General features: G+C 34.7%; 1 protein-coding gene and 1 long non-coding RNA gene across 3 annotated transcripts in view; one reads left to right on the plus strand and one right to left on the minus strand.

Annotated features, from left to right (window-relative positions):
• LOC112457903 (two pore potassium channel protein sup-9) overlaps positions 1–14,116 on the minus strand; it is an 83,014-nt gene that overhangs the window by 49,138 nt on the left and 19,760 nt on the right. The gene's annotated exons all lie outside the window — the stretch shown is intronic.
• Positions 12,091–14,116, plus strand: part of LOC112457906 — a 26,004-nt gene continuing 23,978 nt past the window's right edge. Inside the window, exon 1 of the long non-coding RNA XR_003041164.1 lies at positions 12,091–12,141. This is a non-coding gene — a long non-coding RNA (uncharacterized LOC112457906). The remainder of the gene's footprint in view (positions 12,142–14,116) is intronic.

The raw sequence follows: 14,116 nt of genomic DNA on the forward strand, positions 1-14,116 counted from the left end.
CTTTGATAATAAATTAACTGTTTTTTTGTATTTTTTATCTGTTTTTATCTCCTCTATACATTTTCTTTTATACATTTTTCATTTATTATATACATATGTACGTTTATTAATAGTCATGTTGCTAACAAACAATGAAAGATTAATAGATATACACACACATATATATATGTTATAAACTATTGTAAAATATGTTTTTTCTCAAAAGTTTATTTTTTTTAATTAATTTTCAACTCAGAACAACAGTCGATAATATCCGATTAGTTTTCCAAAAATAATTTTTCGAACAAGATTGATCTCTCTTTTTTCTGTACGAGACATCTTGAATTAGGCCATAGCCATTCGGGTCGATGAATTGATCTCTCCGACGTCATAACGGACGAAACTTAATCTGTACCCTACGTAGAAGACGTTTTGTTCTAGTAAGAATATAACGTTCTGTATAATTTTCAATTTTTCCCAGAAAAATATATCTAATTATAAAGACTATGTTTCGTTCTATAGTTCATCTTCAAACCTCTGATTTAGAGACAATAAAAAACAGAATTTTATTGGGTTGGCAAATAAGTTCGTTCAGTTTTTTCCATTCAAAACCAGTCAAAAAACCGAACGAACTTATTTGCCAACCCAATATTTCAGTTGTACAATTAATGTTTATCAATTCTAATTAATCAGAGGAGATTTCTTGAGCATTACAGCAAAGGCTTGAAGGATTTTATATTAATGTGCTCACTTAAATATCTGAAATATTTAAAGCTGCACGTTCCTTCCCAAAGAATATAATTTAAGAAGATAATATTAAAGTACTGACTTTCTCAAAGTAATCATAAAGTTAAAAATGCTATACCCTTGTTAAAGGAGAATTACATAAGAAGCTAGTTTACTTTCAAAATTCCAAAATTGCAAAGTCCCTTAACCACCCTCATTTTCCGTTTTACATAATAAAGAAGCAATTTTTAGAGAAATGTTACATTTAGATCACATGTTAATTCATGTATTCAAAAATTCATGCCCAATATTTGCTATTTTATACATTAAAAAATTAATTTGTGAAATTTCGTGCTTATGCTATAGACTTACGTAGAACTATCCGATTTGTTCAAATCTCTCGGTTACAATTGTCGCAATTGAAGGAAAGAAAGACGGATATCGCGGTGTGACTAGCGACAATCAGCGATTACTTTAACCTCTGACCTTCCTTGTGCGATTCTACGGTCGGGTGAACAAACGGCAAGATTTATGTGCGGCGAAAACCATTGAGTGCAAAACCGGCCCTTTGATCGCGGTAGTGCCCTTGGACTAACCAGTAAAGTACTCGAGCCACAAAAGCGTTGGCATGATGTAATTTGTAATGTCGCATCAACCCCTTCAATAACGTTTGAATATGAAAGAAACTTATTGATTCCTTTTTAGGCCAATACTGATGTGTGAACATAATCACGATCTACATGGAAATTTTAATTATCGGTTCTTAGGAAATTGAATAGTAAACAAATTACCACGCAGCAACGACGAAAATAGAAAAGAATGGGTATTATGTCATTATCAAAGTATTAATAGCCGTTTAGTTTGTAAACATCTACAAAATAAAAACTTTTATGAACTTTAATTAATTTTGTGGTAAATAAGTAACAAAATCGTATGATAGTAGTTAGTATATATTAGATTAACAATAAAATAATAAGATATAAAATAGTTGAACTAAATTACGTATTAAAAGAATTTAAAATCTATTTCATCTTTATCTAAATCTGCTTAATCACTTCAATTCTTTTTAAGATTAACGAATGGGATGAAGAGAAAAGATGACAACTTGAAGAACTGTGCGAAAGTACGTTCCGTAAAAGAAAAGAAAATTAAAGAGAATCCATTACGCAGCCATTTACTTATGCGCCAAGACAAAAACGTCGTCTTTAAAGTACAAAAAATATAGTAGATATAAAATTTTATTACATTATCACATTATGGTATTATAACATACCATAATTTTAAATAAACGCAAATAAATTAGCGTGCGTCGTCGTAATTAAAATACGGCATCAGTTTGCACGAAGTCGAAAATGACCGTATTAGAGGAAACTTGCACATTCACTGCTCCCTTCAACGTCACACGTTGGCATGCCATCCCCTCCCCCCCGTTTGATTCTGTGTTTTATTTGTGTAACATGATAAATGCGTTTAACGTCAACGCCGCGAGGTGAGAATGGGACAGCCGCATTTAGCGCTAAATTTGGAATACAGATGGAAGAGAAGACTGGGGCGGAAATGAAAGTATGAGAACGAGAATGGGTGGCTATTTGCTCGCCGAATAATTCGTTGAACTTGCGTCATAATGGACGTCCCGGGATAAAAGGGCACGGACAGACATAACGCGGGCGGGTGAAAGAATTTGCGGCGGACGCTGACTTTTACACCTTACTGGCGTTGAAACAATGTCGTAACTTCAAATTTTGCCGGGACGTCGGCAACCTATTCGTAAGATTACATCAGTCGGCCCTTCATTCAACAGAATTCGGCTGACACGCCCTACAAAACGTACAGTGACGTCAAAATGAGGATAAAAGGGGGATCCTTTTACATGGGAGATAAAACACAGTAGTTCCTACACCTCGCACATATGTGAATTGAAGGTGTTGAAAGAAAGAGTGGTAATTACGCAAAGATAGGGAGAGCCAAGCACTTTCGATTTCAATAACTTTGAAATATGTTATCAAGGTCATCACCCTGAGTAACCTTCAAAAGGTTTTAGCCGGCGCATGGATCATTGTTTGTTAAAAAGTTATTAACAAAAAAAGTTTACGAAATATAACAGTTTGTGTCAGTGTTTAGGGAAGTAATTTGCTGATATGAATGTAGGCCCACCCCCATCCACCCCTGCTTGCGGGGAAGGGGCGATAGTCCTTCCCCCACCCACATGTGTTACTGTTTATACACACATATCAGCAAATTACTTCCCTTAGTACTGACACAAACTGTTGTATTTCTCAATTATATTTGTTAATACCTTTTTAATATAATCAACGAGAGTCGGCTGCAAATTTTCACAATATTACTCTATGTGATGACCTTGATAACATATTTCAAAATTATTGAAGTCGGAAGTGCCTATCTCTGCATAATTTCCGAAAACATTATGTTTTTTACAGTTAATAAAACAACATATATTTCTTTAGAAGAATAATTATCTTGTTAAAATTTGTAATCGGTCAATAACAATATTCACGTTACACTTTAAGTAATCAAATGTAGATCAATCATTCTATTCGCGTCCAAAACTTTTTCCCATTATTTCCATGTAAGTTAGGAAATTATAAATGTAAATCACTTCGAGTTCGAATGTCGAAGGATGGCGAAAATGTCATCTGGTACTGAAATAGTGAAGACAAAATGACTCGAGACGCGACAAATGAAATTCGCGAAAGATATTTCTGTCCAAATTAACCAGGCTTCTCGCTACTTCTTGGTACTACAAAAAAAATTCGATATGACATTACGCCACTGGAAATATAATTCTCGAAGGCTTGCGTTATAAGCAGCGAAAGGCGATCGGTATACTGTCTCACTCCATTATAATTCCCTGCTTCGCTTTCGCTTTCCATCAAACATCATTGAAATATTTGTTCATAACATATATTTGTATGCTGTTCTTATACAGATTGTTATCGTACTTTTCTCATTGCTGCGCGTACGTAATTAATTTTATTATTTAAAGAACTATAAATGAATAATATCTCTCATTCGTCTTTTAATAACTTGAAGAAACTTTCCGATATTTTACGTCTCTTAAAAATAAATTATTATTCATAATTAATTAATTATTAATTATATGTTGTTCCAATAATAAAAAGCTTTCTTCCGCTTTCTGTTAATTACGTCATCGATTATTATCGAGACGCTGAAAGAGCACGTGTAGGAAGGTGTGACGCAACTCAAAATAAAACAGTTCATAAACTTTACATCTTTTCTTTTAGCGATGTTTTACGGTTCAAAAACGAATGGTAACGTAATTACTTGAGCTCGCGGATATTTCGGTCCCATTTCATTAATAAATATCAATCGCGCCCGCTTCAACAAAAATTATCGCTGTAATCGACGTATTCGCGCATGCAGATGGTGATACCGTTGGTATACAGCAAATGTCGAAACTCGTGCGCCAGATTGCAATAGAATTGTCCATGCATAATTCAGGAAAATTAATTTGCCGCTCGCGTCGACTGCGCCGATGATTTTGCAACCACATTATCACCCTTCTCTTTACCATCTCGCCCTACCCCACCGAGTTCTCCATCGCATTTCCTCCGTCACAGATGCAATTTAATTTCATTAGTAGTGGGCGTTTCTAACGTAACCATTTTGCTCGCTTAAAGACTACTGTTTACACCGTTACTATTTTTAGAGGATGTATTATAAGATCGGCTCAAACCCGCAATATACAATTCTGCAACGTGTAATATTACCTTGATATCGGAGATATATACAGAAAATCCAGAGCAGAATTAGAGAGAGAGGTAATTATTTAGTATTTTGAGAGATATAAAATATAAGACAAATGGAAAATAGTAGTCATGTTATATTTAAAACAAATCACAAATTCAAATATAATTGATATTCGCGTTTGACGCATTGATTTAACTGCCAAAAACATGTATTTATTTTTCAATATTTGTTTTGCGTCACAATGGAAAAACGTTACGTAAAAAATTTACAAAGATAAATAAAATTAATCGCAAAAGCGTAAAAAATATAATTAAAAACAATACTTCTTTTTAAAAAATGTCTAAAACTACCTAAAAAGTGCTTTAAAAAAATTGAAATATCTTGTTCTTTAAACGTTTATAAATGTCTTTACCACGTAGACACATTTACTATTTAAAGACTTGTAATTTCTCTGGAATAATAATTTCGTCATAACAAATATCATATAAGTAATCATTTAAAAAAATGCAGTTATTTGCATTGTTCTTCCTGTTTTGTTATCTATTAATTTGGAGGAATGTTTATTAAGAAATATTGATTCTTATATAGATAAGTCTTCGCTATCGACAAATACATCTCTGCGTCACGTATAGTACCGTCATAACGTAACTTCAGATAAATCGAATGAATTTTTAGATTCGTTTTCATGTCCCAGGGCGAATTCTCGAGAAAATGCCGGAAATTTAAGTCCCATCCCATTATAGGTAGTTTCCGATATCTTGTTGCTGCCACCTACTATAGATATTACTTATTGTAGATATCTATTGCTGTTTATTGACGGTGATATCAAAGAAACGTCTCTATACCTTTCTACTAAAAAAAAACTGACGCGAGTACTTCCCTCGTTCTCCCCTTTTGTAAGAAAAATATATCTAACAAGGCGTTAAAAATATAGGTAAACTGAACAACGTATACCTATTTGTATTTTAATCGTCATATTGTCATCTTCACCGAACGTTCGCCAACCTCTCGAAACTGTCGTATTCGCAACCGATTTTATCTCGCACCGTAAATTACGTCAATTATATTTTCAGTCCTGAATATTATATCACTATATTAAAGTCCTGGGCCAAAGCTCTGGATGACAGTGTACGTGAAAATTATTATAGAGATCTGGAGAGCAGTTAAATGACGAAATTACACTGTCGCTGGAACTCGCCAACATCTGTTCCCAATTTCCCATTCTCTCGCCCGACACCGCGTTCTTCGACCTCCGAAATCTCCGTATAGCACCCGCGCCGACTGTCGAGTCTCGCGTGGAGAAGTTCGTATTACGAATAATGTGTCCAGTCAGCCGAATCTCTCCCGGATTAGCTGTGTCCTCCTGTAGAGCGCTTTCACGGTAACGATAACGGTTACCGCGATCCCGTCGCGGTAACGTTTCTTCCGCACGTACATACGTAGAATATTCCGCGATATCTCTGTCTCCAGTGTCTCCCCTAATACTCGAACGAAGCGTTACGTACAATCGTTTTCATCGCTCGTTTCACCGACACTTTGACGCATTCGTTTGTCTTTCCGCTTTATCTCTTTGTGACGACGGTGACGACCGTTAGTTGAGAAACGAAATTATTTCGCGCGTTATCGCGCCGCGTACTATCACGTTTACGTGAAAAGTGCCGCTTTATGATCGCACAAAATGAGGCGCGTGATACTTGGTAATTTTATTCTCGCACAAGTAATTTTATATTCTACCGTACAGCTTCACTGTCGCATTTTTTAAGCCTGTTTGTTAGGATCAGTACAATTAAGACTAATTAGTACAATTAGGACGAAACAAATACTGACGTCGTTTCGACGTTTATATCATTTTAATCGTTAACTCGTAAAATGTAGTGTAATGATGATGTAATGGATGATAAAAAAAAAGGTTCTTAGACATTGAAACTCGTCCTTGTTTCTTCTCATTGTATTGAGCACACGAGTATCATATTATTCAATCAATGCATCATAATTAAAGTCTTGGAATTATATAGGATATACGCAATAAAATATTTTCTGACAAAAAAAACGCAATTTTCGAATAATTATCATCATCCGCACGCTCAATCCTCTTAAACTTAAACTTGAGCATTAACTGGAACGTTAAATAAATAAATGTTTGTTTGCGTGCACGTCATCTCCGAGCATGCGGTCTCTTTCTCAATATACTGACCGCGCAGTTCATTTGTTTGATTCCTCGTCGTTCCCATCGTCCATCCTATCCACGCGCGTATGTTATATATGACGAGTTCCAGCATCGACCACGCGGGTTCCTTTTGTGTGCACGAGAACGGAGTGGCCGGCGTGAAGAGGATTGGCTGACGCTGTCGGGAACAAACCGGGAGCGCACGGCGCGGGGGGGACTCGGCGCGGAGAATGGTTTGAGAAGAGTGCTGCAGTAGGGGCACGAAACAGGAAGAAAACTGTGCCTTGGAACAAAAACACGCGAGTTTCCTGTGGCCAATGGACCGATACGTTTCGTAGATCCGAACACTCTATCTTTGCCCCTAACTTTTTTTCTCCCGTCAGTTAAGGTTTCCTTTTATACTGATCTTATTGTCGCAGATTTTGATCGAGAAGCCTGAACGCGAAGAGGAAAATTCATATTTCAAAAAGTTTGAATTACTGTTTGTAGTACAAAAAAAAGAGAGACAATAAAGCCTTCTTTTATGAAAATAAAAAGTTTTGATTTCTTTTGTGTTTGCGCTAAAAGAGAAAGAATATAATGCATTTAATTGTATTGTGTTAGAAAAATATATTAATAGAAAAAATAATTCATTTAGAACTTCGCGTATTAAATAAACCGCATTCGATTAAAGTCGCCTGTCAGATTAGCGCTGCATCTATTTATAGATATAGGTTTACGTGCACACGTCCTACGCGATTAATTAAAAATAAAATAAAATATAAACAAAAATATATCTGTAAAATAACATAAAATTGATGTAACGAATAAATAAATAAAGGAGAGAAGAAGAGATTTCGAGAGCGATTATATTTAATATACATTTTCATGAATTTTTTATTTGGAACAAATGACACAATATCCGTCCGCGGCTAACTAGCTATAATTAGACGACAGAATCGGGTGAGTAGGTGATTGTAGTGACCACTAACTGGAGCCTCGTAATCGCCGGAATCCATTTCCGTTCGTGCCGCGGTTTCATTGTGATAAAGTACACCTTCCTGCCCCGCTGCGAATCTCCGTTTCTTCCATCGACATATCACGTGGCCAAAAGAAATTATGCCATAAGAGATCCATTAAGCATTTGTTGCTTCAGCCGCGAAAACATAGCGCGAGTTTACCGTCCCGACTAAGAGCTTTTAACGGGCAAAAAATTTCCACACGTCCGCCTCCGCTAACCGGATTGTACGCGAGAATTTTATAAGGTACCTCAGTCAAAAAATTTATGATGAACTCTCGGAGGACCTACTGGCGCTCCTATATGATAAAAGTTTTTCCAGACATTTTCATTTCCAGAAAATACGAGAAACTCGAGAGCAATTCTCAATATAGAGTAGACATTCATTAGAAAAATTGCAGATAATACTAAAAAATCCTATCTAAACTTTTTGAATTTCATAAAAATATCCCGATTTTAAATTATAAAAATCGTTTGATCGACGATATTGTCAGAACCATCGAGTGTCCTTTTCAGCTATAGGTGGTGCAGTAAATATGCAGTATATTCTTCATTTTTCATAAAAGCTCGACGCGCAACTATTGTGCGTCACAAGTTTTTAACTTTCAATATTGCAATATTTCTTGATAATTACGTTTTATGTTAAAATTATATTAAAGTAAAATCTGGTTATGAATTTAACTACGTGTTATAGAAAACAAGGTTCCGTTACTTATTTTCATCCTTGAAATTTAATTGGCCATAATCGTGTAATTTTCGAAGTTATAAATAACTCTGTAACTAAGTAATGCCTCAACGTTGAAATAACTATTGCTTTTCTTAATTTAAACTTTAGTATCTGTTCGAAAAGATATAGCTAGCGATTCTATTATACTTTTTTAAATTTTACGATAAAGATTTAATAACACTTCGGCACTAATAAAGCAAGCAAACTGTCCTCAGAAGCGCCGCAAGAAGTTCCGCTTTATTTTCTAATCACTCGTGAAATATCTTTGCCGGACGAGTAAGAATTACGAGCCACACGAGATTTACGAGCGGTTGCGTTTGTTTGCGGACAGTCGTAACCGCGACCTTAGCTTCCCTTTAGCATCGGTCGGTCGCGAGACCGGATCGATATCGGCCTACGAGAAAGAGCCAGCATCCATTCGAACGCGGTCTGTTCGGTCTCTTACACTTTGCTCTGTACTCTTCCATTGCTTTGCCGTTCCGCATTCACCACGCTTTCAGTACCCCAATCTACCAAGCTCAAAGGTAGCAACGAAAGAATAGTCATTCTATCTGTCGTACGGCAAGACAAATTTCAGCCAAATGATCGTCATATGTAATAAAGACTCGAGGCAAGCTCTACAATCTCAGATTTTAGATGCTACATTAATTGACTCGATTTAATTGATAACTCGAACGTCAATAATTTCGCTCAAAGCACCGATTTTGCAACATTATACTTGATTTGAATAATTTAGATTAAGTAATGAAAAAATTACGATTAAAAAATATAAAAATAGTAAAATCAATATTGGAGATAAAGGAATCGATCTTAAATTAGATCATCTTAGATTGCCTAGATAATTTGACGATCTAAGAAATATTTTATTTAGTTTAATTATTTTATTTCTTTAACCTCAACCACATATAATCTATTATCTTTCTCCTATTTAGATCATTTAATGTAACATAGAAAATTAGGATACTTGACAAATGATTGGAATGTTTCCATTATTCGATTTTTAGAACATATAGATATTTTCAAGACAGATTATAATTATCCATGCACCTGCTGTTTCAATTGTGCAGGTACAAGCAGAATAATATCTAGATATATGTATCATCTTGCGGAAGAGAAGAAAGAAGAGAAAACGTTCTTCCCTTCATATCATATTCCCCCTTCTCATTTATAATTCACGGCGGATTTGAAGGGGACCAGTATCAATGCGCAGCTGTGTATTGTCTTTGACGACGATCTCCAAATCTCTCGCCGGTAGATAGGACCATGTGCCGTGTAATAATATAAACATTTAATTTAATAAATTAGACAAGTTTTGGAAGTTCGTACTACATGGCCATGCGAATAATTCAATTTTCCGGATCGATATTAACCACGTGCTTAATTATTTATCCGACCCTGCTACAACATAGATAAGGGTGTGGTTTTGTTGGCGAATGACCACACCCGAATCCATTCTTTGTAAATCATCCCTCTTTTATGCATGTGAACATGCAAGCGGCGCACAAAACAAATATATATACATATATATATATATATACACATATAAGATAAGGTGTAAAAAATAAATCTTGTATGCCATATGAGATTGTTAATAAACGTCAATCTTCAATTATTTGTTTCTACTATTACATTTTTATCCCTCGTAAACACTCACAAACTTCAAGAGACTGTATAAATTTTAATTGAGTTCACCCATCTTTTATTTGCATTATCTACCTCGCTTAATAGTTTGCCGTTCTAGCTGAGAATTTTGCGCGTAAACGCAAACTTGCTTTCGGTCGAATGGACCGCTTTTATCAATTTCCAAGTGCACGATCAGATTAGAGATGCAGGCACATCTCGCTCGTTTATAGCGGCGAAAAAAACAGAAGCAGAAGCCATTATTGTGTGCATCGGCAAAGAAATAGAGGTAAACAGCAAGAAACAGGAAAGAAGAAACGCGAACACGCTTTCGTTCCAAACTAATTAATTTTTATTTCTAAAAGAGATGAGTCAAAATTATGGAGCAACACGCGATATGATGAAAAGACGCAATGTGATAAAATGCCTCTTACACATCTTATCGACTTTCAACAGTTTATCGATGCAATTTGTCAATGCGTCTATCGATATTCCTACCGGGAAAGTCGCGTCGAGGATTTGGTAGATACAGAGAAAACTGCGATATATCGTCGACTTATACTTGCCCCTAGCGTCGATATTTTCTATTCATGTAACTCCGCGTGCTACAGAACGTGTTACGAACGTATGCTCTGTGTTTCCCGCATATTCCCAACAGATTATCCGCACACAAAGGAAAATAAGCTAGATCCATCCGTGTCCTAAATTTCACTGAACCAGATAATATACCGGATAAGGCGATTAGGTAAAAATTGACTTCCATATTTGTATCCAACGTATCAAAATTTACATAAAGTTATCTCATAAAATAAAATCTTCAAAGGTTTACTTCTGTAAGTAAACTTTGTTTTAATAAAACTTTAATCCAAAAATATTAAATTCGAGATATATGAGAAAAGAACAGTAAAAAGTTATATTGGACAAAGAGAGACATATAATTTTTGCTAGCGATACATTTTTAATTAATTAAAAAATGTATAGTTTAACTACAATTAGGGATAATTGTATATGACACTCTATATGTGTATATAAACTCATAACATAAAATCGTCTTTAAGAGATCAATCATTATACATATGTATTGTTGTCATGCTGCTATATCTCGATAATATAATCCTTGATGCAATCCTAGTGGAAAATAATTTAAAGGTAAGTAATCTAGCGCATTAGGTAGGTAAGCTATCGATTTGTCGATTTTGCAGTTCCAAGCACTTATAAGTATACAACATGTGGCAAACTATTTCGCGCATACTTCGTACTTAAAAGATTCTACATTTTACTGGCAAAAAAGGTATAAGAATATCCTTTTTATTAAATTTAAAATTTTTTTTTTTAACAGATGATTGTAGTAATAAGAATTGTAAGTTATGTTAATTTAAAAAAATATGTTTCAAATAGTTAGATAGTTAGATAGTTAAATAGTTACATCATGTTACAGTTTACACGCTTGTCTTATTGTTAAAAGCTCTGGAAATATTCAAATTTTTATTAAAAAATTGCTTGTGAGTAGCATAAATTGAATATCATCTCGAATATCCGAACTATGTAAAATTAATCTCTTCGCAATCTAAGACATATTTTTTTAGTCACGCAACTTAAGACGTGAAATATTTACTATCCTAATATTAAAACGTGAAAGCAGGTCATGTTACCAAAATATAGATACAAGATTCATATATAGAACGTAAGATTTTTATAACACTTCAATATTTTACTTTGATAAAAAAATAATCCCTTTTATTTCCCAAGTTACGAGTGAAAATAAATATACCATTGAACTATATGTATATATAATGCATGGCTCACAATAGAATTTAAGTTTTCTCCCCAAAAGTTAAGGCTATTTCTTTCGAGAGTATTTTTTATTCAGTGAATTGGCAACTTTGTAAGTGAAGATTATTCAATTTTTATCAGACCCACGTACCCGTGGACAAACATGAGAGATCCTTTATAACTAAGTTACGTTGATATCGGGGTTATACAACTAATTCTAGATTAGCGACACGATATCCCTGCCTAGGATTAATTCTACCTACCTATCTATTGCGGAGAGTGACGAGGAAAATTCAGTTAATCAGATTTACCACTAACTCGTGTTAGTACGATTCGTGTAACTTCAAATGCGATTTTGTGCAACATTATTACGTGCAATATTATTACTGGATATCGTGCACGCAGTGTATATCACCTCTTCAGGTATCGTACATTGTTTCAGAACATCTCAAGAATTACAAAAAAGATGATAGATCCAACTCTTTGATACACTTTGTCTGCCGGGAAGATAAACTAAGCATTCGCTACCTTGGAGAGAAATAAATTGAATATAGATCTCTGCAATTATTCGTATAAAACTAGGAAAGAAAGAGAAAACATCGAATATTTATAACTACCGTTATAATTACTGTCGTAATTATCATTATAATCGGTAAAAATATCACTATTAAAATTAGACGTAATTGATAAATCCATTGTGTACCAAGTGACAGATAAACCTAACACAACTCTGAATTATGACAGATAAGACTATACTTTGACAGATAAGCCTGACACAAGTATGTATTATGACAGATACGTTCGTTACATAGAAAGCATCGAAAAGGACTAGCAGACATAATGATGTATCCTTCATTTAGGATTGTTTGATCAATTGTTTGTTCAAAACTTAAGTCTTTTTCCCATGATACAACCAAGGATTAAGTGCTCGAAAGAGGCAAAAAATAATATATCGATTTACAGACATCTTTGACCTCTTCTTAAAGAAATTAAAGACATCGCGAGTGTCCAGATATAAATTCAGAAAAAAAAAACAAATCAGAAAGTTCTAAATTATATTGTTATAAATTATTATAGATATTGTTTTTCATATATTCAATATGCCGCAATAAAAAATCAATCATCATCAATAATTCCATGTCATTTAAAAATTATCATTAAAACAATATCTTATTCTAATTTCTGCGTATAAAATATTCATATCACCATAACGAATTTCAATAATAATCATTCTAATAACATACGTTTTTTTCCCCAAATAATTCGTTTCTCGGATATATTTCACGCTAACTGATTAATTAAGTTGATAAAAATAATGCGTTTGAATACAAGTCAGAAAAAGCTAAAAAAGTTTTTGCAAGGTTATTATTCTCCGCAACAAAGATCATCATCGACGAGGGATTATTATAGGAAAAAAAAGAGATAGTGTTCAGTAATCTGAGCGGATCACTAAGCCGATAAATCTTCATCGCATTTCGACACGCCGCGGTGTAATAAATAAATTGGATAAAGGAGAGATATATGTATACCAGTTATTCAAACCTACTATGAACCTATAAATTTTTCTCGCATATCCATCACGATATGATGTTCACGGGCGATTGTTTCATGTTCCCCTTTCTTTTCGACATCCGCGCGGTGAGCGATCAGTGCTATAACTACTCGCGATCTGCGCAATATCTTCTGGATGCGTTATCTAATTTGTGATATGCCGCTTTTCAATTTCTGAACGGTTCAAAAGCAATCCGAAATCGTAATAATTCGCATCCGTGTATCTTCGTACAATTTCAACGCTTGTTTTCGCGGTTACATGTTTTTGAAGAGCCTGACGAGTTGATTCAACTTATTGAATGACACATGAACTGCAAAATCAGTATAAAAATCCATTTTTGTCGCCACCTTTCAATCGTATTATACGTTATTATAAAAAAAAGAGCAAACACACACACACACACACACACACACACACACACTCAGGATGGCGCTCGATAATCAACTCATATTTGATGGTCAACTACATTTCATGTTGAATTATCCACAGCAAAAGAGAGAGGGAAAAGCAAAGAGAAAAAAAGAAAAACAGATAAAGAAAGAAAGAGAGAGAGACAAAGAGAGAGGAAAAGCGGTTGAAAAGGTCGAGTGGCAACCTACACCTGGAGTCGCCGATATCGTTGTGAAAAGTTGAATGCTCTTAAGAATACTTTGCGAGAACACCTGCACCTCAAGCATCGTCGAGTTTACGAGTTTATGGAGGGCGGTGACATCCCTGGCCGCGGATTAACAAGATGTTTCAGTGATGATGCATGAAAAAGAGAAAGGGAAAAGAGAGAGAGAGAGAGAGAGAGAGAGAGAGAGAGAGAGAGAAAGAGAGAGAAAGAAAGAGAGAGAGAGAGAGAGA

The sequence above is a fragment of the Temnothorax curvispinosus genome, unplaced genomic scaffold (genome assembly GCF_003070985.1).
Source record: "Temnothorax curvispinosus isolate PA1 unplaced genomic scaffold, ASM307098v1 QBEX01008409.1, whole genome shotgun sequence".
Taxonomy (NCBI): Eukaryota; Metazoa; Arthropoda; class Insecta; order Hymenoptera; family Formicidae; genus Temnothorax; species Temnothorax curvispinosus.